Below are 25,021 nucleotides of genomic sequence, written 5' to 3'. Positions count from 1 at the left end.
TAATAACACTACCACCTTCAGGACAATATCTCATTTAAACTCTGCATTGTTGGAGATATCAAATTACAATTTATAGACTAAGGTTAACAACAAACCAGGATTTGGTTATCTCCCCAAATAATTTCTTTCAAACACACTGAGGTCTTGGAACCAGTTCAGAAGACATTCTTCAGCTGTGATATAAGAAACATGCAAACTCTGACTCACAGACTGAGTTTTCCAAGACAATCCTAATCTCCAGGTATGTAGTTAATGGCCAAAAAAAAAAAAATCATGATTTGCCAGAATGAAAATTAGCTCCTCTGTTTCACTGGACTTGAGTGTATAAGTTTTGTTAACAGAAGCACCTGCCATGGATCAGGTTCTAGGAGACATATCATGTCTTAAATCACTTCCTGAATTTATTCAAATCTGCCTGTCGAAGAAAGGTTTACTCTCACACATAATGCCTTTGACCACAAATAAAGTCTCTGCCATCTGTTTTCATGCTAGAAAACACAATTTGGAATCAGTGATGAAATAAATCCTATTCACATAAATCCAAATCTTGTTCTCTTACCCTGGGATATTTCCTGCTGAAATTACAAGAAAAAGAACTTCGTTAATGAAGTGTGAACATGTGTTATTCAGGAATACCAATACCTCCATCTACATTTCCAAATTATTAACATTATTATTAACATTCACGTAGTCCTCAGTGTTCATGTGTTTATTAAGATTTTTTAAATCAGAGCTTCAAATATCATCATTTTATAAGGTACCACGATACTCTGGAGGGTGGGAGGCGGTGTCTTAATTTTATATCTCCTTTTAGCTCTTTGCACCAAATATTTCAAGGATATTTATCACCACTAAGTATCTTATCAAAATGGGAAGACATAGACAGGTTAGACATTAAAGAACCTGTAGGGGACTTTAAGTCTGATTAGACAAAAGAAACATCATTATCATGGTTGATAAAGGCTGATTCTGAATCCTTAAATCCCACCCCATCATGACTTCTTCTCTGGACTTTTTTTTTTTTTTGCCTTTTGAACTCTCTATTCTCTTACTGGTGTACAGAGGTTTCTTAAGATATGATATAGAAACAGGTTGAATGCAGAAAGGAATATGAGAATCTAGTGGTCTTCTAATAAGCCAGACTTTAAGGAGATTTGCAGAAATGTAAAACAATGATACTCTTCTTGCTAAGTTTTTTATTTTTGGAAAATATAGTTATTTTTCATAAATACATTATGTTAACAGGTAATGAGCTTATCGTTATTTTTAAATGAATTAATAAATATTTTGGAAATTTCTCCATTTAATATTTAAGATGGTAAATATCAATGGATATAAGCAACATAAATAAAAGCTCTTTGATATTCTCAATAATTTTCAAGAGTGTAAAAGGGTCCCAAGATCAAAAATTTGAGAGGTCCAATCTGGTGCATTCCTCAGCTCCTGCATATTTCTGACCTTGACTCCACTTCCCTGTTTCTATGCTTCTCTCCCTTATTTTGATGATTCTACTGACAGATTTCTGTATCCCACTTCTCCCCTCCCTCTTCCCTCCTGACTCTTCTCTGGATTACAACGAGGACACAGCTCAAGGGCAAATGCATAGTCTTCAATACAGCCTGGAGTTTTGCCCCAATCGCCTAGCCCTGCCCTGTGGAGCTGAGCTTTGAAGACCACCCCCCCACCTTTTTTTCTGGCCCCTTAGTGCCAGACCTAGAACAAGGGCAGGCTGAATAGCCTGTTATTTGGTTCATTTCTCTCTAGCCCTCACCATGTTCTTGACTCTCATAATTACCATGACCTTCCCCTGAACTAGCCCTCCATGCTTCTTTTCCCTGGTCCCACCCACAAGGATTTCCAAGGGGTTTGGGGTCATGCCCAGGCCCAGAGGTCCCTGGTACCTGACTTTCCATCATCCTAGGGAAGATAAGGGATGCAGGATGGTTCTGTTTATCATTCCTTTGCTTCTCCCAGCGAGAGCCCCACCCTCTAGCAAGCTGGTCCCCTTGAGTGTAACTAATCCACAGCAGCATCCCTCCTTTTGGGGATAGAGTATGGGGAGGTGGGAGGAAGCTTCATCTCTGCATCTTGGAAACAACCTTATCAACCCAATATCTCAGGGCCACACATGAGTCAAAGGCCCTCCCTGCCACCTCTACTTCAGACCATGGCCTCACCATTCTCTCAGGACCGAACATTTCAGGTCATGCTCTTCCCTCTGTGTCTTAAGTCTTTCACACCATCTCTCACATCTATAGCTTTCCATATTCACTGCTACCACTCTAATTCAGACTTTAATTTGCGTACCAGGATTCATTATCAGAGGATCTTACCGGATTCCTTCATTCATCCATCAATCACTCTATCTCTCCGCATCCAAATGTCTCTTCCTGAGCATCACTATCTTCATGTCACGCTTACTTACCAACTCTCTGTATCTTCCTATTGCCTACAGACTGTGGTACAGGAAAATATTAAGAGCATGGATTCTGGAGCTGGTCTATCTGGGCTCCAACCCTGATTCTGCCACTTATTAACTCTGCTACTTTGGGCAAGTTACTCAGCCTCTCTCTGCTTCAGTGTCCTCCTCCTGAAATAGGGATAATATAGCACATATTGTATTCCATAGGATTAATGTGAGGGGTAAATGAATTCATATAGAACAGGGTCTGGTATTTAACAAGCATCCAGTAAGTGACAGCTATTATTACTATTGTTATAGAATGTGGTCCAAGCTCCCTGACCCAGCATGCATTGGCCTATACAAGCTGTACCCTGGAGCTGTACTCTTAAGATGGTAGATGCTCTCCTGGAGCCCCTCAACCAGCTTCCAAAACAAATTAGAAACCCACTTCAGGTGATTGACATGGTGGCCAATGAGCCATTCTCTGCTCTAACAGAGTAAATATTTAATTTGAGCCAAGAGCCTCGAAGAAGTACAGAAAGCTGGGGAGGAGAAGTGGTTTTCTCCCTTCTGCCACTCCTGAGGACAGATGTTATGCTCTGAGAAGGCAGAAGGGAAGATTTGAGCTGATTGTAATCTAATGAAGCTGTCAAATCAGTTTTGCTTTCCAATACAGGATAATGACTGGTGAGACCCATGGGTCCTGAGCCAGGGTTCTTTTAACTGGTAGAATTATCTGGGCCAGACCTGTCAGCCTCTATGGGGAATACTCTGGAAAATGTCATCTTCCAAGCCAGGGTGGGAGTAACACTTGCCACTAAACAGGTGGTGATGCCCATGGTATTTAGAGGATAATCTCTGAGTTCATGAGATGTAGCAGGTGAGCACAGAATGGGAAAGGAGAAGGAAGAAGGGCAAGTACACAGCATAATAGACGAAAAAAGAACAATACAGGTGGAATGGGAGTCAAGGGAGAGGAAAGAGATGACTTTAAAAGAAAAAGAAAACAAAAAACAAAAAGAGTAGAGGTTAAAGGAACTGGGTACTGGGGAATAGAGGCATGTCTGGAAAGAAAATGAGAACTTCCAAGGAGCTTGAGTTCCTGATGGGTTCTGAAGACTTAAAATAGACAACACACACACACAATACACAAGACAACAAGGACACCCCTTTGTATTCTAAGCAAGGTCATTTGTGAATATTTGTTAATAAGCTTAGTGACACACTATATGGAAGAATAATCTGGCAAAATAGAAAAACTGTGCACCAGCCGGTTGGATTCTTGAAGCCCCAGAGTCCTCTTCCTGCTCTAGTGGGCTAGTTACTTAGGAGTTCCCCCAATGCTCTAGTTCCTTCTACTGCTTGGAAACAAGGCTGGTTCAATGTGCTTACATTTCCAGACAAACCCATCCCTGGGTTTGCCCCAAGGGTGGCAGCAGAGGGGCAGGGCCTCTGCCTTCCCGTCCCCTCCCGTACCCCAGGCGACTCCTACACTTTCACTCTGGGCCTGCATGGATGGAGGAGGGCTTGGCAGCCCCAAATACGCTGTGGGGTAGTGATTTCGTCACCCCAAGTGACTGTGTCTCCACCAGTAGTCACCATCCCTCCACACTACCTTGTGGGCTTATATTTCTGAGCTATTTTTTTCTCATCTGTGAGTAATTTCATGAAAAATACAAGTGAAAACAGCTTCTGTCACCTACAGAGTCAGGAACACAGATCAGATTCACAGGTCAGATTATCCCTTAGAGACCCTCCCCACTCCCACCCCAAAGGAAGACAATGAAATGAAATGAAAATACGGGAAAATGCCAAGGTGTGACATTTATTTAGGCAATATTTTTCAAAAGCCAAAAAATTATTCTCTATTAAAAGTTCCAAACAGGAGATGGATGCATTTGTTGAAAATAAGGGGGGGGGGGAGGCGGGGTGTAATCAAATAAGATGACTCTTTAGACTAGAAGGTACTACTCAGTTTTCTTTTGCTTCTCCTAAAGTTTCTGAAAGTTAGCCAAGTGCAATGTAGCTTTTGTTTTGTTTTTTTCATTCACCTTAGGGCAATGACAGGGGCTTGGTGAGGATGAGATCCATGTTCCATGGCAATAAGTTAGATCCTTAGAGGGTTCCTGAGTTTTTTTCCACTTCGCCCCAACTCCAGGGCCACCACTCTAATCAAGCCACCATCACCCCTCACCTGCTCCCCTGCCACGGCTTCCACTCCTTCCCCTCTTTACTACCCACTCTCCACCCGGCAGCCAGCGGGCAGGGCACTTCCTCTACCGCGCCCCTCCCACTTACTGCTCCCGCTGCTTTTCCTTCCTAACACTGTCCGCAGCTTGTAAACGTGTGATTGTGAAACGCTTTGACTAGTGGTTCTCTCCCGCTTGACTGTAAACCTAGGAGAATGGGGACGGTTTGCAGCCTTAGTGCCTGGTTCAATGCTTGTCACGTAAGGGCCTCGATCTATGGGGGCCTTCTAGATCAGATCACAGGGCTGTCGCGGAAGGAGCCGGAGTGAAGGAGGAGCTGCCAATCGAAGGCCTGGGGCGGGCCTATGACCTTAGCTGGCCAATCAGAATCCTTTCCTGAGTTGTTGAAAACTGGAGTGAAAAGCCTTCTGTCTTGGGTTGAGCTCTCCCAGAAGCAGACTCTGAGTTGATGATTCAGGTGCAAGTGCTTTTTAAAGGAAATGCTCCCAGAAGAAAGCAGTAAGGGAGAGGGGGGAAGAAGGATAGGGAAGAAGCCAAGCAATGGAGCGGGCATCAAATCAGGAGGAGGGGGAGGCAACCCCGGAGCCCCAGTCTGGGCTGTTGAGGACGTGCGGTTAGTACTGGAAGGTCGGCCCCGGTAGCCCTAAGCTCCCGTCTCCCATCTCCTGTCTCTGCCTGGGGTCATGGGCTCTACATAAAAAGCTACCACAGCCACCTGCCTGGGCTTTTGTTCTGGCTCGCTTGTCACCCGCTTTCTCAGACTCTTTCTGCCTTGGTCGCCTCAGCTGAACCCACAGGTTTTGCATTTTGTTCTTCACCACCCGCACTGGTAACCTGGCTCCAGATGTTAGATCTGTGCGAATCCCCTGCCTGGTTCCTCGTGCTGCTTCCCAGGCGTGAGATGCCCCTGTGGTTTCTACCCACCTTCCTGGAGGGGAGATCCGAGGCTCAAAGACATTGCCTGACTCCAAGACCCTGTGCTTATTTCGGCTTAAAAATGTTTTTTATTTATTGAAGGACAAACCTGGAATCTACTAAAATCTCTTGATATTTTAAAATTAACTAGATAGTTTAATCGAAGGCAGCTTAAATGACTATGAAGAGGGAAACTACCTTTTTCTTTTTTTTTTTTTTTTGCGGTACGCGGGCGTCTCTCTGTTGAGGCCTCTCCCGTTGCGGACTCCGGACGGGCAGGATCAGCGGCCATGGCTCACGGGCCCAGCCGCTCCGCGGCATGTGGGATTCTCCCGGACCGGGTCACGAACCCGCGTCCCCTGCATCGGCAGGCGGACTCTCAACCACTGCGCCACCAGGGAAGCCCAGGAAACTACCTTTTTAAGATTCAGTGCTCCATTTCTTTCATCCGTCTCCATCGCTGACGGTATGAGCTACAACTTATTAATGGCAACGATATGTCAGGCTTCATGCATTCACACATACATTTCATTCTCAGTGTTAGAGAAGATAATTTCCCCAGAGTCACACAGCTGGTATTGGGAAAGGCTTAGATTCCAACGTGGGTCTATGTGACTCCAAACCCATGCTCTTTACTGCTTCACTCAACTTTTTTCAGTGATCATATCTCCTGGGCTGAATGCCAAGATCTAAATCATAGGGATTTGGGAGTGTAAGGAGGAGAAACAGAGTAAATCTTTGGAAATGCTTCAGAAATGGTTTCTGTGTATCTGGGCAACATTCCATGACCAAAGGATCCCAAGTCCCTTACCACTGACAGTTCATTCATTCAACTGATACTTATAGAATACTCCTTGTGTTAGGCACTGTTCTAGGCACTGGGTGTTTCTCAATGAACAAAGACAAAAACACTGTGCTTGCTCATAGAATTTACCTTCTAGGATGCAAGAAGGAGGCTTTGAAGGGAGGTAGGAAATAAACATAAAAAATTAAGTAAATTTTGTAGTGATCACTGTTGGGGGGCAGGGAAGAGAAAAGTAAGGGAAATTTGGAGTGCAATTTAAAACAGGATGGTCAGGTGAGGCCTCCCTGAGAAGGTGACTTCTGAGCAGACTAGGAGATGAGAGGGTGAGGCATGAGGCTGTCTTGAGGAAGAGTGGTCCTGATGGTAGTGATGTGGCAGCTTCACTTGTTCATTAAGCCACTCCGGTCCTACCCACCCCCACCCAACACCCATACTCAACTCAGTTTTTCAAGAAGCTGGGGTGACTGGAAACCAGAAGCGGCAAAATTCCCCACCTCTCAAGCCATCTGCAGCTGCAGCTCCTTTTTTGTTTTTGTTTTAGTTGTAGGGGTTTTTTTGTTTGTTTTTTGTTTTTACGAACAATGCTGCAATGAATATTCCCTATAAATGTATCTTTGAACATGTGCATGACTGGTTATATAGAATAAATTATTCCTGGAGGTGAAATTGCAAAATAGCCCCTGCCAAATTGCCCTCCAAAGAGTCGATTTACCCTCCTGCCAACAGTGTATCAGCGAGTGAGAAGATTAGGATTGTAAATATTTTTACAAAGTACTTTTTCCAAGTAAGGGAGGCAGAAAGGCATTGGGAGCTAACGTCATTAAGAAAGTACAAAGTGTATCACATCTCAGGAACAGGGTTAGCCCATGATGAGCAAATGAATGGCAAAGTCAGGGACCAGGAGAGGGACTGGGTGAGATGTGAGTGTTGCTTGAGGGCAGTGTCCATTTCAGGGATTCTAACTTGTGCCTAGAGGTGGCTACTTCATGTAAAGGAGCTGCCCCAGGCTGCACAGGTATGGCTTTGTGCAAATCTCACTGTCATGAGTGCATGAGTGCAGGTCGTTGGGGTTTTTTTACTCTTAACTTATTGGTAAGGGGCAAAGCAGAGCTTTCTGTTGCCTATGGCTCTGTAGAGGTGGTATTTTCACGTGTCATCCAAGACTGTTTATACAAACACATTAGCCTCGCCGCTACTCTCGCCTGAGGGAAAATAACACACAGCTAAGCATACACTTGCAGTTTGGGGTTTGAGCTGCATGTGAACACACCCAGCATTTGGAGTCCTGCACAGGAAGAAGGCAAAGCCATAAACTGAGAGGTCAGAGACTTAAGGTTGAACCCCAGGTCTGCCACTTAACAGCTGAGTAGCAAGTTACTTAAGTTCTCTGAGAGTCTTTCTTATAGAAAACGAGGGTATATCCAGACCTCAAAGGATTGTTGTGAAGATTAAACAGGATGTAAAACACCTGACACGATGGCTGGCCCGTAGCACCTGCTCATATAACCTCTTTTAGAAGAACACCATTCAGGATGTCCGGTGGACCGCAGAATTAAATGCCACATTTGAGAACCTGAGAGAAAATATGGACATTTCAATAAGACTCTCCCCAAAAACACACAATTAATTTACTTTCAACTCTGCCCTTAGATTCCTGCGAATCTGAGGGAAAGTGAATGTCCACCCTTCAACCAAGGGCTTTGGAACAATGACTCCAAACAAACCCAAGTGAAATCTGACTTCGATGTCTTTTTTTTCTAAGTGTATTTTACAGAGAAAAATACATAACTAAATGAAAAGTTTATTCCAATACAACATCCTTTAAAATGACTCTGTGGAAAAGGCAGTAAGTAGAAGTCTTTAGGCTATATTCACTTTCTTTGACATTAACTCATATAACACAAAATCGTTGATTTTTAAATATTTACCACCGAAAACCATTAAACGCAAATGCCGCCAATGTTTGTGTAAAGAGTCACCTCTTTCTTACAGTTTTGGACCTTTACAAAAATATTTTTATAAAAAAATAGGGATTTCAAGATTGACTGGTTAATATTTTAGCAAGAGATGTCAGAAAGATCTTTGGTAAATCCAAGATTTTTTTCTTTGGTTCTTAGCCTCTGTAAGAAGCGAATGATTTCCAAGAATTACCACCAGAGGGCACTGATGCCAAATTGAGTCACAAAGTCACATAGAGTATATTTGGCCTTGCTATCACCAACATACTCCCACTTAAACAAAATGCCCCCTTATAATTGAGCAAAACTTTGAATAAAAATACCTCACACTAGCACTAACTGAAAGCAAAATGTCTAACTACATGCAAACACTGATATAAACACAAACTATTCAGGAATAGTACACTGGTGTTTTTTCTTATTAAAAGTAGACATGCATAAAATGTAAAATACGGCAGAACCAAGAACTTGTTCAAAATAACTAGGTACTGGTCTCTTGGGCCTGCTTCTCTGTGATCCTCTAGTTTTCAGCATTTGTACAACTTTTTTTTATGAGGACTTTTAAAAAAATATTTATTTATTTATTTGGTTGTGCTGGGTCTTAGTTTTGGCTCGCAGGCTCCTTAGTTGCAGCATGCGGGCTCTTTAGTTGTGGCATGCGAAGTCTTAGTTGCGGCATGCATGTGGGATCTAGTTCCCTGACCAGGGATCGAACCCAAGCCCCCTGCATTGGGAACGTGGAGTCTTAACCACTGCACCACCAGGGAAGTCTCTGTGCCACTTCTTGAGTTTAGTGTCTAATAAGCTCCAGTGAGGCTGTATCGCAAAGAATGGGTATCTAGACAAGATCTGGGTTTGAATCCCAGCTTTTCCACATAATAACTTTGTGATATTAACAAAGTCTCTAGGCCTCAGTTTCCTCACCTGTAAGATGGGAGCAGTAATAATTAGGCTGCCAAGCTGTAGTAAGGTGTATGAGATCATGCTTATAAAATCTTTAGCACATTTTGGGTGCCTACTTAATGCTGAAATTTACTAGAGTTGTATGTAGGATTCATGCATAAAAAGATCCTAAGAATGAAGTTCTATTATTATTCATATATTACATGCATGAAAGCTGAGGTTATATAACATGCCAAAGGTCACAGAGCTACTAAGTAGTAGGGAAGTTTACAAAGCTCATGTTTTTACTTTCCATCCTTAGAGGGTGGAGGGTGGGTAGGTGGGCACTGTATATTATGCTTCTTTGCATCAAAGCTGATAAACGATTGATACTCAATAAATGCCTGGTGGAGGTGATGAATTATGTATATGTAGTAACTTCTGGGGGGGGAAACTGAGATAAAAATACAATTTGCTCTGAAAAATCAAAAGAACTTTACCAAAGCAATGTGTTTTTATCATTATTAATATTATTGCTATCATTATGATAAAATGCATCACCAGTTTGGCAGATTGCAGGGTAATGATATGCAGAGACTATAATTCCATCTAAAAGGTGCTAAATTTCCACGAAATAGAAAGAAAGAAAGGTCAACCTGGGGTTCAGACGGTTCAGAGTTTCTGAGCAGGGAGAGGAGCTAGGCCCGTGCAGCGAGAGGGAACACAAGGCGAGCACTAGGGCACTGACAGGTAAGCTGGCCCAGGACCACACCTTACGCACACCTGGATGAGCCCCACCTCCCCAGCCAGACCCAAAGAACAGCCTGAACCTGAAGGGGCTTCAGCCCTGGGGCCGGTGAGAAAGATGTAATCTTTGTTTGCTTCCTGGCCTCTGTGTGTCCATCCTTGTCACTACCGCCATCCCAGTTCCCTGCCATCAGAGAAATGTGTCTAGGTCATCTTTGTATTCCCAGTGCTACACCTGATAGCTCGCTCAGTGACCCTCTACAGCCTGAAAAATTAAAGGCCCCATACTCACCACCACTGCCGACCCAGGAAGAGGCGTTTGCCAGCATCTGTCCTGAAGCATCAGCATCAAGTGCTTCCAGCCACAGCACCCGCAGAGCTCTGGGAACTGTGTATTCTTGCTGTACAGGCAGTGAGAAGCACGGGCCTGCTGCTGCTACAGCAGGCCAGACAGAAGCTAATTACAGCAACCTGAACCTGCCATGACTAACAGGCTTATTTAATTTCAAATGTTTGTTTGTTGACCTACAAAAATCAAATACAGTGGCCTCACAGGCCAGGCTGCCACTGGAGCCCTGGGAGGGATGTCTGTGTGCGAAGCAATTACGTAGGCCCCATTCGGGTGGGGATTGGATTGCATGGTGATACCTGGAAGAGAATCCACTCTGGAAACCTGTCAATTCTGTGGGGAATGTGGTTCAACTTGGGCAGCGAGTGGAAGGCATGAAGCTGACCACGGAAGGCCCTCAGCCAGTAAAGGCTCTCCAGCATGAAGGCTAATTTGGGGAAATAATGAAATAGCTCCCTTCATGAGAATCTACTGTGTATCATGTCCGTTAGGTACATTATTACATCTGTTCCTCCCATCTTTATGAGACAGATATAACTATTCCAATTGTACAGGTGAGCCTCTGAGTGATTAGATAACTTACTCATGGTCATACTGTGATAGCAATAATAAGAGCAAATATTTATTGGGTACGTATTAATTCTGAGCTGAGCACTTCACGTAATACTGTCTAGTCCTCATACTAATCCTATGAGGTAAAGATTATTATTAACCCCATTCTCCAGATGAGAAAACCGAGGCTTGGGGAGGTTAAGTCACTTGCCCAAGATCACAAACAGGTACTATGTGGCAGAGCCAGGGTTCCTATGATGATAATAGAGTAAGTCCCCTACATACGAATGAGTTCCATTCCGAGAGCACATTCGTAAGTAAGTCCAAAGTTAGCCTAGGTACCCAACTAACACAATCAGCTATATAGCACTGCACTGTAATAGGTTTATAATACTTTTCACACAAATAATACATAAAAAAACAAACACAAAAGATAAAGAAAACATTTTTAATCTTATAGTACTGTACCATGAAAAGTACAGTAGTACAGTACAACAGCTGGCATCCAGGGGCTGGCATCGAGTGAACAGGCAAGAAGAGTGACTGACTGGAGGAGGGAGAGGAGGTGGGAGACGGTAGAGCTGAAGGATCGTCAGCAATAGGAGGCGGGGATGGGGGACAAGCTGCCATTTCACTCACGCCTGACGCTGATGGCACACGTCTACCTTCTTGAAAAAAATGACCCAGTGATGTCTGGGTAGTAGCTCTATTTTTCTCATCATAGATGACACGGTAGCACCGGATTGCTTTCTGAACGGCTGCTGCAACCTTTGTGTACCGTTCTACGTTAAGGTCCTGGGCCTCAAAACCTAACAGTGCCTCTCCTCAAATAAAGAAAATCTTGCCATTTCCTACATCGTGAATCTCTTCGGTTCTTCAGTTACTTCTTCCTCTCATCTCTCTTCGTCCTTTCTCTGGGCCTCCAATTCCATCAGGTCTTCATTAGTAAGCTCCACGTTTGCATCTTTGAAAGTTCGCAACTTGAAGGTTTGTATGTAAGTGACTTACTGTAACAGTTAATATTTATGGTAGGTACATTGTTCCATGTCTTTTGTCATTTCAGTCCTCACAACAACCTTGTGAGGTGGGAATCAGTATCCCCATTATACAGATGAGGGAACTGAGTCTGGGGGAGATTAAAGAAATATATCGAGGGAATAAGGATTTCAACATAGAGAGTTTTACCCCAGGACACAAGCCTGAAATCACTGTGCTATGCTAGCTCCCTGGGCTAGACATCCTCAGATCGCAGGATGTGAAACTAGGCTTCAGACCCAGTCTATATGGCTTCACGGCCTGCACTGCTTTCTGGCTCTTGATTATACAATCCTCCGAATGAGGTTCTTGTCTAAAAAGCAGCAATGGACCTTGAAGTCCAAGCACATCAGTACAGGTTACTCTGATCCAAGGGCAGCCAAAGAGAAAGGAAAGTGCATGGAGCTAGAAGGAGACTGGAATAAGAGGGGAAGGACTGAGATTAGAATTTGAAGCCCATCGCCCACATCAGCGGCCGAGCATCCCTGTCCTGGCCAGAGGCAGGCGCAGTCAACACCGGCAGCAAGGTGCCATCCAAGCGCGGGAATTTGGAGCAGGCTTGTTATTAATAATAACGATGCAAACGGCCACTAATATTCACTGAGCACCAGTTGGGTATGAGATATGGTTCTAGGCTCCCATATACATTCTCTCATCTATTATTTCCCCATTTCACACACGAGGTAGCTGAGGCTCAGAAACATGGAAGACCTGCCCAAGGTGACAGGTAGGAAGGGGCAAAGCCAGGACTTGCATCCAGATCTCACCCTAGAGCCCCCAAGCTGAGCTCTTTCTGCCACTGATGTCACTAGGGGGGTGCGCTAACTTAGTGCCTCAGTTAATTAGGTTTCATCATCTACAAAATGAGCTCAGAAGTTCCTCTCTTATAAAGGAATTCCCTCCCTCTTAGGGAGGGAAGGTATTAAGGCAGTTCTTTCCAAAAAAATATCTGGCAAATCTTTAAAATTTTCCAAGCTGTCACTAAATAAATATACCTGTCACAGAAAGGATGCAGGATCCTTAAAGAAGACAGCACAACATCAAAACAAAATAAACTTCCATTGTTTATTGTAATCAAATCCACAAAATGTAAAATGGAATTGTATTACGTCTCTTGAAAATATGCCAGTTACACACACAGACACACACACACCCCTTCACTACCCCACCATTAATGGAGATTCCTCTCTGTAAGGCAGTGGGCAGGTCTGTATGGACTGAATAGTGTGAAGTTGACTTCCAAGATTTGTAGGATGCGTTATAACTCCCTTACCCTCCATAAGCTCCTTCTGCCCCCAAGTATCAGAGAGCTCCTAGGGAAAGCCCTAAGAGATTCAACAGGAATTCTTAGAAGCTGATATGCTTTGTTGAATATCTCCAACGTAGTCACAGAACACAGTGTAGAATTTGTCCCAGAAGGTTCCCATCACGAGACAGAAAGAGCCCTTTCTCTTCAGTAGCCTCTCCCCCAATAGTAAGAGAAACCCAAAAGGTCCGTGTTAATTTGCTACCTTCACTTGAACTCAGGAAACACATTTTAATTCCTGTTTGCCTAGCTCAGAGTCACAATATCAAGACAAAAAATGCTATCAAATATTTCTTCAAAACTATTCATTTCTACATGGAGCTTTACAAAGCTTTCATGACTCAGGGTGTCTCTGAGTCATCCTTATGCCATATTTATTTGGTAAGAATGCAGAGTCCAGCTTTATTTATGCAAATAAATGCACTTTTATTTTATGTTAAGATAAAAAAATATTCACTTCTGAATGCTTTCATATAACACTAGAATCTTGTTATAATGGTAACAAATTTGCACTAAAATCCACGTCTTCAGCTGTTCTGTGTGATGGGTTTATTACTCTACATACTGCTCAATCCCTGGAGATGGTCACTTAATTAAATTTAGAGAAGTCTTCATGGATAGATTCCTAATTTAATGTTTCTATGCCAAGAGTGTCGGAGGTCTCATTTCCGTACAGAAAATTCTACTGCCACAAAAAGAGAAATAATGAACTCAAATGGCTACTATCTCTCCTAAAACTGCCTGCTGGTAGCTGAGCTCTGGATCTAGGGTCTCGGTTAGAAGAACACCCCCATCAAAGGGGAAACCTCTTTCCTCCACCTACCTGAGCGCCTCTCACAGGCCACTGCACGTCCAGCCAGAAGCAGCCTTTGATCTTAAAACTCCATAGAGATATCACAGGGCTACTGGAACTGCAGTACTTAAAATTCTCACCAACACGTTTCTCCACCCCATCCACCATCTTGGCAGAAATTCTTGTAAAACTGATGAAAAAAAGTCAGTGTCAAGATCTTATGAAAACATTAAGGCTTACTGTGGAAGGGGGTGTGAGTGGCACTTTTTTTTTTTTTTTTTTTTTTGCGGTACGCGGGCGTCTCACTGTTGTGGTCTCTCCCGTTGCGGAGCACAGGCTCCGGACGCGCAGGCTCAGCGGCCATGGCTCACGGGCCCAGCCGCTCCGCTGCATGTGGGATCTTCCCGGACCGGGGCACGAACCCGCGTCCCCTGCATCGGCAGGCAGACTCTCAACCACTGCGCCACCAGGGAAGCCCGTGTGTGGCATTTTTAAGTCCTAAGGACAGTTCCGACTTCTGGTCCTCCTGTCAGGTTTTTGAATTTTTCTAACAAGTTAACAACAAATGTCTAACCTCTAGGGTGCAGGGTTGGACAGCTTAAAACAGAACATGAGCCCTGCTCCCCATCTCACCCCCATCCATCCTGCTCCACACATGGCTTACCTTAGGCTGAATGAAAGACATAGCTTTTGAAAAGGCATCGTTAATAGAGCAGAATTTGTCTGTTGAGCATTCTGTCAACCAGAAGGCTTTATGAGAACGAAACTGCCTACACATGCATAACAGTTATTATTGTTTAAAATGAGAATTTTGAAGTCCTACGATTCTGTCGCACCACCCAGCAGCCACTGGTGTCCATATCCTGCGGATTCTGTTTCCACGGTAACTCTGGCTATACATCTCCTCTTTTCACTGCCCTTTCTCAGAGGAGGACTTCATCCTGTCTCTCCTGGTCTGCCATCATCATCTCCTAACTGATGTCCTTGCCAATCTATCCCGTACATCACACACTGCCGTGTTATTCATCCTGAAGCACAGGTCCAGTTTGTGTCATTCCTCTGCTCAAACACCTTCAGTAACCGCCACAGCCCCTATAGTCTTTGATCTGCCATTGAGTCCTCTCCACTAGGTGGTCCCCAACACCTACCTTCCTAAACTCATCCTCCAGTGCTTACCTTTTCACAGCTTCCTGTGATTTCCTACCCTCCACCCTTTACTCCTCAAATTTCCAATCACCTTCCTGCTCCCGTTTCTGCCCGTCAGAATCCTACCCCCATCTTTTCAAATAAATGCTACCTCCCTCGTGAAGGTCTATTTCACTCCAAGTCCACCGTCCCTGTAAATAAACACACACCAGATATGACCTCCTCTGAAACCCCATTACACTTTACACTTTTCTGAAAATGCCATAGCCTACCCAGTATGAGAGCTAGTTGTGAGCTTGCCATAACCACAAATACTTTACAGGGTCATAGCAAATCTGCATTCTTACAATGCTTGGTACAATGTGCTAAGCATGTACGAAATACCCCAGAAGTGTTAGTGAGTGCTATGGAGTGAGGGTATCCACCCCAAATCTATAGTTTGAAGCCCTAATCCCCAACGTGATGGTATTTAGAGGTGAGATCTTTGTGGGGTGATTAGGTCATGAGGGTGGAGCCCACATGAATGGGATTAGTGCCCTTATAAGAAGAGACACTGCAAGAGAGTTGATCCCTCTCCCTACCATGTGAGGACACCACAAGAAGCCAGATCAGAAAGACAATCCTCACTAGACACCAAATCAGCCAGCACCTTGACCTTGGACTTCTAGCCAGCAGAACTGTGAGAAATCATTTTCTGTTGTTTAAGCCACAACAAGCCACAACACAAGTCTGTGATAAAATGTTATAGCGACCCAAACTAAGACAGTGGGTGTGTCCATGTAGGTAAACAATACACATTCATTTTGCTTTCAGAAATATTTAGAAGACTTTTAAGTTTTCATACCTGGTAATAAAAAATTTTAAAACAAAGACTGTGTGCTCTAGAGCCCACGAGCCACAACTACTGAAGCCCGCGAGCTTAGAGCCGGTGCTCCTCAACAAGAGAAGCCACCGCAGTGCGAAGCCCACGCACCGCAAGGAAGAGTAGCCCCCGCTCGCCAGAGCTAGAGAAAGCCCCTGCGCAGCAACAAAGACCCACGCAGCCCAAAAATATGTTTTTAATAAAATGAAAAGTTAAAAAAAAAACAAAGGCTGAAAGGCTTGAGATATACATGATACATGCAAAATAAATAAAATACCTTAATCAACTGAGCCACCTTGCACATAAGTGGATTTGACAATTCTAATGTATAATATTGTGAATGCTGCTATTTAATATATCCCGGTGATCTGAAGCCAGCCTTACATTTCCATCTCCAGTCCTTGTCCCTTTCCTCTGTGGAGTTTCTTTATAGGCTTTTTTTTTTTTTTTTAACTCAAGTTGGTACTGAATTTTTGGCACTCACAAACCCATCACTTTAGCAAAGGAGCTCAAGAAGTAATAAGCAGACCCAGATTTGGGTTCAGTGCCCAAAATAAAATGCAGTTTCTCCACTTTAATCGGATCCAGCCAAATGGCCAGTCCAATATGCAACATATGTCCAGCCAACTGGTTGGAGTCCATGCATTTGGTTCCTTCTGTAGATTAATGAGATTATGGCATTGTTAAAAAGAGGCAGAAAATGCTAATTTGACATCTACCATGATATACTTTACAGTTTGGGGGGTTTCTGCATTTTAAGACATTTTTAATTACTTTGGTGTGCTGTGCCAATGAGGACCATATGCCCGTTCTTGTCCTTTCCCGGCTGTCTCCACAGTCACCTGCACATTCCCAGCCAGTGCAGACTGTTGAGAACTTGCTTATCACAGCCTCTGTCGAGAAGAATCAAAGGGCAGCTTTCTCTTTCACTTGTGCATGCATTTTCTGGTTAAAGCTGTCTCAGAAGAAAATAAAAATCACTTACATATTCAGAGCTAAAAATTAATTGACCTGTAATGAAAACCTAGTTCAAAACAAAGCAGTTTACCTGGCTTTAAGAGAAAGCCAACCACATAGCAATAGAGGCACTTGCTAAAAGTACATTCCTCTGTGACTTGGAAAAAATTGGAATTTCACTCATATGATGTACATTATTTACATTTAAAAAAAAAACATCACTTGTGGTTCTGCAATTTGTCACTGGGCTGTGTGCTATATGCTGCACCAGAAGATTGTTGGGAATGATTGATGTGACATGTCTTAACATACAGGGTATGACTCCATCTTTTGCAAATGCTTCTGACCACTCAGAAACTTTTAGCAAAGCAGAGTTGTACCTCCCTCCTTCGATCCTCAGGGAAGCCTCACCTCAGAATCATCTCCTTGTATGGTGATGAACTTTACATGCAGAGGGTGCTCAGGGTGAAGGTCAGCACAACTTATCTATCCAAAGCTTTTCCTAAAAGCACATTTGGACCTGAGGACTACAGTCTCAAAAACAAAACAAAACAAAAACAAAAGACTATGCAAGCTAAGTCATGAATAATAATGGTAGCTGGACACTTGTGAAGTACCTACTATAGGCCAGACATCATTCTGATTAACTCATTTAATTAACTCATTTTATTATCTCTTTCTTACTGACTAAAAAAAATGGAGGCACAGAAATGTTAAGTAATTTGCCTAAGTTCATCCAGTGGGAAAGTTAGAGTCAGGATTTAAACTCAGAGAGTCTGGGAAAGACGGCGCCCTTACCTGCTACATTAGAGTAAAAGGAAAAAATGAACAAAGGCCACCATCCTGCTGAAAATATAAAGATGAAGAGAACAAGCTTATTTTTCCAAATTCTATTGAGCAATTCTTAAAAATGTTTTTTTTAACCACGAAAGCATTTTAACATTTTGGGGGTCCAAAATATGAAATAATGGTTCATAGATTTAGTTCAATGTTGGCATGATGGCAGCCCTCCAGTGAGGAGGTATACAGGAAAACAATGCAAAACAAAACACAAGCATATGCATCTCAAATCCACCCAGGAAGAACACAACTGGCAGCAAAGAGAACCCCAGTGTCTTCTCCTGCCCACCCAACACGTTCTCCGCTTACAAGGGAACCTGGTTCTTTTTCTTCTCATGTTTTAGGGAGGCAGTAAAAGGCTCCCAGATGCTGCTGGACAGGCAGCTTCCACACCACCTGGAGGCAGCCGGCTTGCTGCTCGCACAGATGTGTAGTGGACAGCAATGTTGAGCCCAGGAAAAGGGCAGAAAGCAGTCAGGGGGCAGGAGGGCTGTCACAGAACCACTCCTCGGTGCCAGCATCTCCCACATGTCCCTGGGCTGAGACATACCTTCTTCTGGAGCTGCTGCAGACCCAGGGAAGTGGAAACGGAAAGCCCTTATGGGCTGGGAGTTGGAGTTGAAAAAGATGGGTAGAAAACACAAGTGAGTCTCCACCTGTTCCTTTAAACTCAGGCTGAACCTCAGTTCCAAACCTGATTTCTGGTCATAAGACAGTGGGCCAGTCACTTGACCTGCTCCTACTTTGTTCAGGCCACCACTACCTTCATCCCCTGCCTGGTTGTCTTGCGATCAAGTCCAAGATTTTTACGATAACCCTTAGGATCTGGCCCCTACTTACCTCTCCAGCTTCATTTCTCACTCCAAATCTATATTCCAGCCAGGGTTAACTTTCAAGGGTCATGTTAGTTCTCACCTCTGGACTTTTGTATATTCTGTTCCCTAGAAACACCTTCCCACCCTCTCCTCTTTTTTTTTTTTTTTTTAAGCTAGCCAACTCCTATTCACCTTTTATGTCTCAGTTGGATGTCACTTCCTCCAAGAAGCCTCCCTGATTGTCTCCTGTGTGCTCTCATAGCACCTAGTGCTTATTCACATGGAGCACTTATAATCAAGTCCATCGTAAAGGACTGCTTGCTCCTCAGTATTTCACTGTGCTGTGAGCTCCTAATGGGCACCCTCCTGCTATAAGCTTCAACAGCACCCTGTTAAGCCATGTCTCTTACCTCTTTTATGTTTCTCTTTCCTGCTAGATTGTAAGCTCCAAGAGAGCAAGGACTTGTCATTGTTATAGCCCTAAAGCCTAGCACAGTGTCTAGCATGTAGCAAGAATATAATAAGTATGAGTGAATAAATAGACTTCTCTGAACCTCAGTTTCCCCATCTATAAAATGGGGGAAAATAGTCATCTCAAGAAGTATGTGAGAATCAAATGAAACAGCATGTACAAAGCACCTGACACAGGGTAGGAGCCCATAAATGGCAGCTATACTGACCATTCAGGACCCAGCTTCCTGTTCCAATCACCCTCTAAGGCTAGAGAAAGTCTGATTCAGCAGGTGCTCACACTGCATCTCAAAAATATCACCATCATTTTCCTTAAAACTCACTAGAGAGGAAGCCACACCTCTCCCACTAGCAAATACCTATGTTTGCCAGACCTGTTAATTAGTCAATAATAATGTCTTAACCATCAACATATGCTAGATTTTCAACACTCTTCACATACTTATTTGATATCCAAAGGAAGAAAGTCATCAAAGTCATTTCCAAGAGTCATTTATTCATAGTCTTTTTCACCTTCTCTGTCTCTCTCTGTCTCTCTCTTACACACACATACACACACACAGACACACACAGAGTGTCTAGGACCCTGAAAAAGTTTTCAAAGGACAAAGAGATAACCATTCATTCACCATCCACTGAGGGCTCACCCAGTGCCATCTAGAGGCTGAGGCAGAGGAACAAGGACAGATGAGACACAGGCCATGCCCCTTGGGTGTTCACAGGCTACGTACAAGTAGGAACAAGCACATAGACAAGTAGCAAATGGCACAAGGGTGGGAAATGCGGGGTAGTACCCGGGAAGCCCAGAGGAGGGAGCTAAAGCACAACCTAGTCGGGCTTTAAAAAGGCCTCAGGAGCAGGCTATTTCTGACTTGACTCTTTTGGCTACACCTTTGGCCCACTTGCTCTCATTCTGTCCTCTGTGAAGATGGAGAACAGTTCATCAGCACCTTCCTCATAATAACGGCCTTGATCCATCATAAAGCCCAGCTCTAATGAACACAGAAGTCACCAAGGACATGGTCCCGGGCTGAATATTTCACTGTCACAGAAGTCTGCAAGACAGGACTTGGCATCAGTCCAGTTGAGCTAACAGGAGCTTTCTGAGCACTAGCTATTCGGCCCTTTCATAGATAAGCTCTTCGTAGGTGGTTGTGCAAAAATACCCGTCTGTTTATTTCCTCTGAGGGCTACTTTTTAAGTTCTGGCTTGGTCTTCAACCCTCCAAGCACTTTATTTTGCGTTTTGAAAAGCAGGGCCCAGTTGAGATTCAGAATCATGACTAAACTAAAAAAAAAAAAAATCTCGTATGAATTATAAATGCAGTCAAATCTCATTTTCAGGTCTTGTTCATGAGGAAGGACCCATTTCCTTCTGTTCTGAGTGTACTTTCAGAGGAAGGCACGTGGAAGAATCCATCGCCAGAGACAGCCTTAGGAGCAGGTGGTGGAATGGTCCTCCAACAGCTGTGAGCTGGGTGCTCAGAAGGGCATCTCTGACCAGCACCCTCTCCCACAAGCCCTGCTCTGGACACTGGAGTGGTCACCGTGGGGAGGCTCCTGAGGTACAGAGGACTGTTATCAGGGAAGAATAACATTTTCAGTTCACAGGGAACAACTTTTCTGATAATTAGTAAATATCACCCGCAACATATCCAGAGAATGAGTGGCTGGGAAACAGACCTGCTGAAATGTAAGCAGGGGGATACACTGGCAGATGGGGTGCCCTCAGCTCAGACGGGGTGGTCATACAAGAGCACTCGTCCCTGGAGCAGTATATTAGTTTGCTGGGGCTGCCACGAAAAAGGTCCCACAGGCTAGGTGGCCTAAACAACAGAAATTTATTTTCTCACAATTCTGGAGGCAAGGAGTCCAAGATGAAGATGTCTGCAGGGTTGTTTTTTTCTAAGTCCTCTTTCCTTGGCTCATAGATGGCTGTCTTCTCCCCGTGTCTTCACATGGTCTTACCTCTGTATGCGTCTTTGTCCAAATCTCCTCTTCTTATAAGGATGCCAGTCATATTGGAGTAGGGCTCACCCCAATGACCTCACTGAACTTTAACCACTTCTTTAAAGACTATCTCCAAATATAGTCACAAGCTGAGGTGCTGGGGGATAGGACTCCAACTTATGAGTTTTAGGGAGACACAATTCAGCTCATAACAAGGAGTGAAAAGGGAAATATAGAATGAGGAAAAAAGGGATGAGACTAGGAACCCACCAGGGTGGCACTACAGTGGTTTTGATCATGAAAGGCTGGGGGGCGGGAGTGGAGGATTTCAGCCACCACCTCTCTGCCGAAGCCTTCCAAGCCAAATTATCTAGCTCTGACCTCTCTCTCAGAGAGTACCACATTTCCAATGCCTACTGGATATGTGCCACCTGCATGACCTGCCAACATCGTTAACAAACACAGGAAAACTCAAATTGAACTCGTTTCTGATTTCTATGATTGCTATCATCAAACTCCCAGGAATTTTTGGTCCTTTCCCTCTTGATCACCAAGGCCCTTTGCCCTTGCTTTATTCTATCTCCTTGCATCCATTTCCTTTTCTGAGGCTGTGATTGCTATCACATCTCCTCCAGCCATTATTATCTGGACCATTGAAAACAGCTCCCAACAGGTCACCATACCTCCAGGCTCTGCTATCAACTCACCTACACATACTACTCTCAGGTTAACCTGTCTAAGCACTGCTTTCAGCATGAATGTACCTGTACTCTGAAACATTCTATGGCTCCCTGCTATCACCAGGAAAGATCTTAACTATATAAGTTAGCATTTGAGGCCTTCCCTTCCTGTCTGATAGTCCACTCCTGCCCTAAACATTCTGAAAAACATTGAAAATGAACGAACGAATGAACACTCCTCCCCAACCCTCCCTTCCATAAGATGAGCCTCTTACTGCCATCTTGTAACATGCCATGTATACGCTCCTGTGCCCAGCATTTCCTCCTCTACCTGTCCACAGCCAACCTTTCTTCTAGTTCCAGCATCCATCCTACTTCCTCCATTCCTACCTTTCCTGATTACTGAAAAAATCTTCTATTTCCCTCAACAGCAATTACTGTCTCTAGTACCCCATGTAGCCCTTAAGCAGGATACTGTTTTATATGTTCCACTATCTGTTCCTGTGTAGCTTACTGCATAACTACATGTGTGAGTGTGCTTTACTCCCTAAACTCCACGAGGACAGATATCATGCATTTTACTTCTTTGCAATCCCCAGGACACACAATAAGAACAATAGCCAAAAACATTCACTGAGTGTTTACCACGTGCCAGGCACTGTGCTGTTTCTAGCATTATCTCATTTAATTCAAACAACAATCCAACAAGGTAGGTACTATTACTCTCCCCATTTTATAGATGAAAAGACTGAGTTTAGAAAGGTTAACTGCCCCCAAATAACATAACTAGTAAGTGGTCAAGCTAGGACTCCAACACAGGGCTGTGTGACTCCGAGGTCCCTGCTAATGGTACCTTTCACAGAGTAAGTGACGAGCACATATTTATGAATCAATTAAGGCTATCCCTGCTACCAAAGCAATTGCGGTGTGTGGCAGGCAGAATAATGGCCCCTAAAGGTATCCATATCCTGCTCTTCAGAGCCTGTGAATGCTCTATTACATGCCAAAGGGGCTTGTGTCAGATTTTTAACCTACAGAACTGTTAGATAATGAATTTGGTTGTTTCAAGCCACCAAACTTGTGGTAATTTGTTAGAGCAGCAATAAGAAACTAATTCAGAGCTATAGAGTCCCAGCTAGCCCTAAACTGTCCTGATGAATGGGCAACTCCCTGGTGAAAGGTAAACAGACTGCTTTCTATAGAACCCAAATATCTGTCTTCCACATCCATGAAAATCCTTCATAGACAGACACTGTACCATTCCCAGGATCACCTGTTTCCTGACTTGACCCTTTCCCATCCTGTTCCTGCCCTATTCTGAAAATGGCCTTACCAAGAAGGACACACATGTTCCTGACAAAATTCTCTCACGAAAATTATTATTACAATCAAAACATGTATGGTATCCTTTTAAAATATCATTACCTAGAGCTTTTATTCCGAAGCACTTCCCATATATTATCCCAGGTGTCTGTGCCAGCCCTTACGTGTGTGTAAATGGCAGTTTCAAGTGCACACCGTGGTTTTTGGACTGCAGTTGTTGAGTCAATTCCAGGAATTTTACTCTTAGGAAGCCCAAATAGCACTGCAGAAAACTGTATTTTTCAAACTGGCAGGAAAACCAACAGCTGTGAATTTTTTCGTACTATCTTAAGTAAGTGATGTGCAGCCAGTAGGTGACAGAGACTTTAGTACAGACTCACAGACCTAAGTCCCTTTTCGTTGAGCCACCCTGACACTGGGGCTTTACCTAATTGGTCTTCTAGGGTCTCTATCCATGTCTAGGCTGTGGACACACCTGGTAGGGTGGTGGTGTGGACACATGGATGGGGTGAGAGCTGGGATCCACATTTCTAATGCTCCATTCCCTGTACAGCTGCCTCTGATGGATTTCCCATAACCACCTGGACCATCACCCCCTCTGCCCCTTCCCCTGTAAATCAATAATGAATCCATTACATCTTAGCTAGGATCATTCTGATGTTTATGTGTCTACAGTAATGGAAACAATAATAGCTTCCACCCTGCTCTGTTCCGGGTACATTACATACACATTATCATTTAACATGCAGTTTAGCAGCGTAATTAAAACATAAACTTTTGAGCTAGACCACCTTGTTTCCAGTCCTAGTCCCACCACTCATCAGCTGTGTAACCTTGGCACATTCATTAACATCTCTAGGACTCAGTTTTCCCATCTGTGAAATGGCAATTTAAAAAGTGCTTTTTTTATAAGGTCGTTGTGAGGGCAGAGTGTTTAGAATCCCATTACACAGTCAATACCACTTAAGCGTGTCAGCGCTTCTCGACCTTGTGAGGTAAGTATAACACCGCAACTCTGAGAAGTATCAACCTGCCCATGGTCACGTAGTTTTTTGAGAGGCAGAGACAGGCTTTGGAGCGAGGTCATTTTCCCTGTAAGGCCATGTACTTTCCACCCTTCCTCACTATGTCACTTTTGTCCCTGATTCCTTCTGAACCACCTTCGTCCTGCCCATCCAAAGATGAAACAGGTGGTCCCCCGTGCCCCACTTCCACCCCGGGAGCTCCCTGGAAAGCTTGAGAAAACCAGAAACACTGAAAAGTGCGCCCCAGGAAAAGCCAACCAATCTGCTCTTGGTCCGCCTCTGCCGGCCCTGGCACGTGGGCCACAGGCCCTGGGCGCAGTGGGTCCCGGTTTCTGAGCTGCACGCAGAAGCCGGAGGGTGAGAGGCTCGCGGGTGGCGCGCACCGTGCGGGCAGCCTCGCCGCGACTGCTGCCCAAGTGCTGCCTGGTGGGAATCCCTCCCCAGCTGGGGAGGAAGGCAGTTGTTTTCCTCCTAGTGGAACGTTCCACTTGAAATCTTTCCACAAGGGCTGTTCTCGCCTCCGACTCCGGGAAGAACTGTAATTAACACAGCAACAAACGCCCACGATGCTAACTGGCAAAGGGAGTGTAACACGAGCGGCTTCTCCAACCGAACTGGGCCAATTGCTTTCCCTTCTTGCCTCCCCATTTGGTCTGTTTTGGTTCCGCAGTCATCCAACTGTGGCGTTTCTTAAAACATGTCAGTGGCTGGTGTTTGTGTTTTGGGTGGAACAGTTTCACACACGTCGCTGGAGACGGTGCTCCACCAGCTGCTGTGCTGGGTCCTTGCTTTCGGCGGCTTCAGGAGTGTCAGGTAGAAAAATGGAGAAGCGACTGGAAGGGTGGGAGGGAGGATGAGGAAGGACGCCTGCCTTCTCCGGTGGTCTGGAGTTGGGTCGGTAGCCTCCCCCGGACAAGGACAGGTAAAACCGGTCTGCCGGGTCTCCAGGGGGAGCGGTGGGAGAAGGTCCAAGTGAGTCGCGTCGTCGGCTCGTGGG

At 44.3% G+C, this 25,021-nt stretch overlaps 1 long non-coding RNA gene across 3 annotated transcripts in view; it reads right to left on the bottom strand.

Moving 5' to 3' along the window:
* The window catches only part of LOC113612650 (uncharacterized), an 82,643-nt gene that overhangs the window by 6,629 nt on the left and 50,993 nt on the right, over positions 1–25,021 (bottom strand). Inside the window, exons 1-2 of one of the 3 annotated variants that reach the window (XR_003429916.1) lie at positions 10,214–11,018; positions 7,762–7,907 (exon numbers count right to left, since the gene is read on the bottom strand). This is a non-coding gene — a long non-coding RNA (uncharacterized LOC113612650). Of the gene's footprint in view, positions 1–7,761; positions 8,069–10,213; positions 11,019–25,021 lie in introns of those variants that run through there. The other 2 variants (XR_003429918.1, XR_003429917.1) reach the window with 2 other exon arrangements.

Source organism: Aethalodelphis obliquidens, unplaced genomic scaffold (assembly GCF_003676395.1).
Source record: "Aethalodelphis obliquidens isolate GAN/ISIS:26980383/991018 unplaced genomic scaffold, ASM367639v1 scaffold80, whole genome shotgun sequence".
Taxonomy (NCBI): domain Eukaryota; kingdom Metazoa; phylum Chordata; class Mammalia; order Artiodactyla; family Delphinidae; genus Aethalodelphis; species Aethalodelphis obliquidens.
The sequence above is the reverse complement of the archived record's forward strand: the minus strand, read 5'-3'. Positions and strand labels throughout refer to the sequence as shown.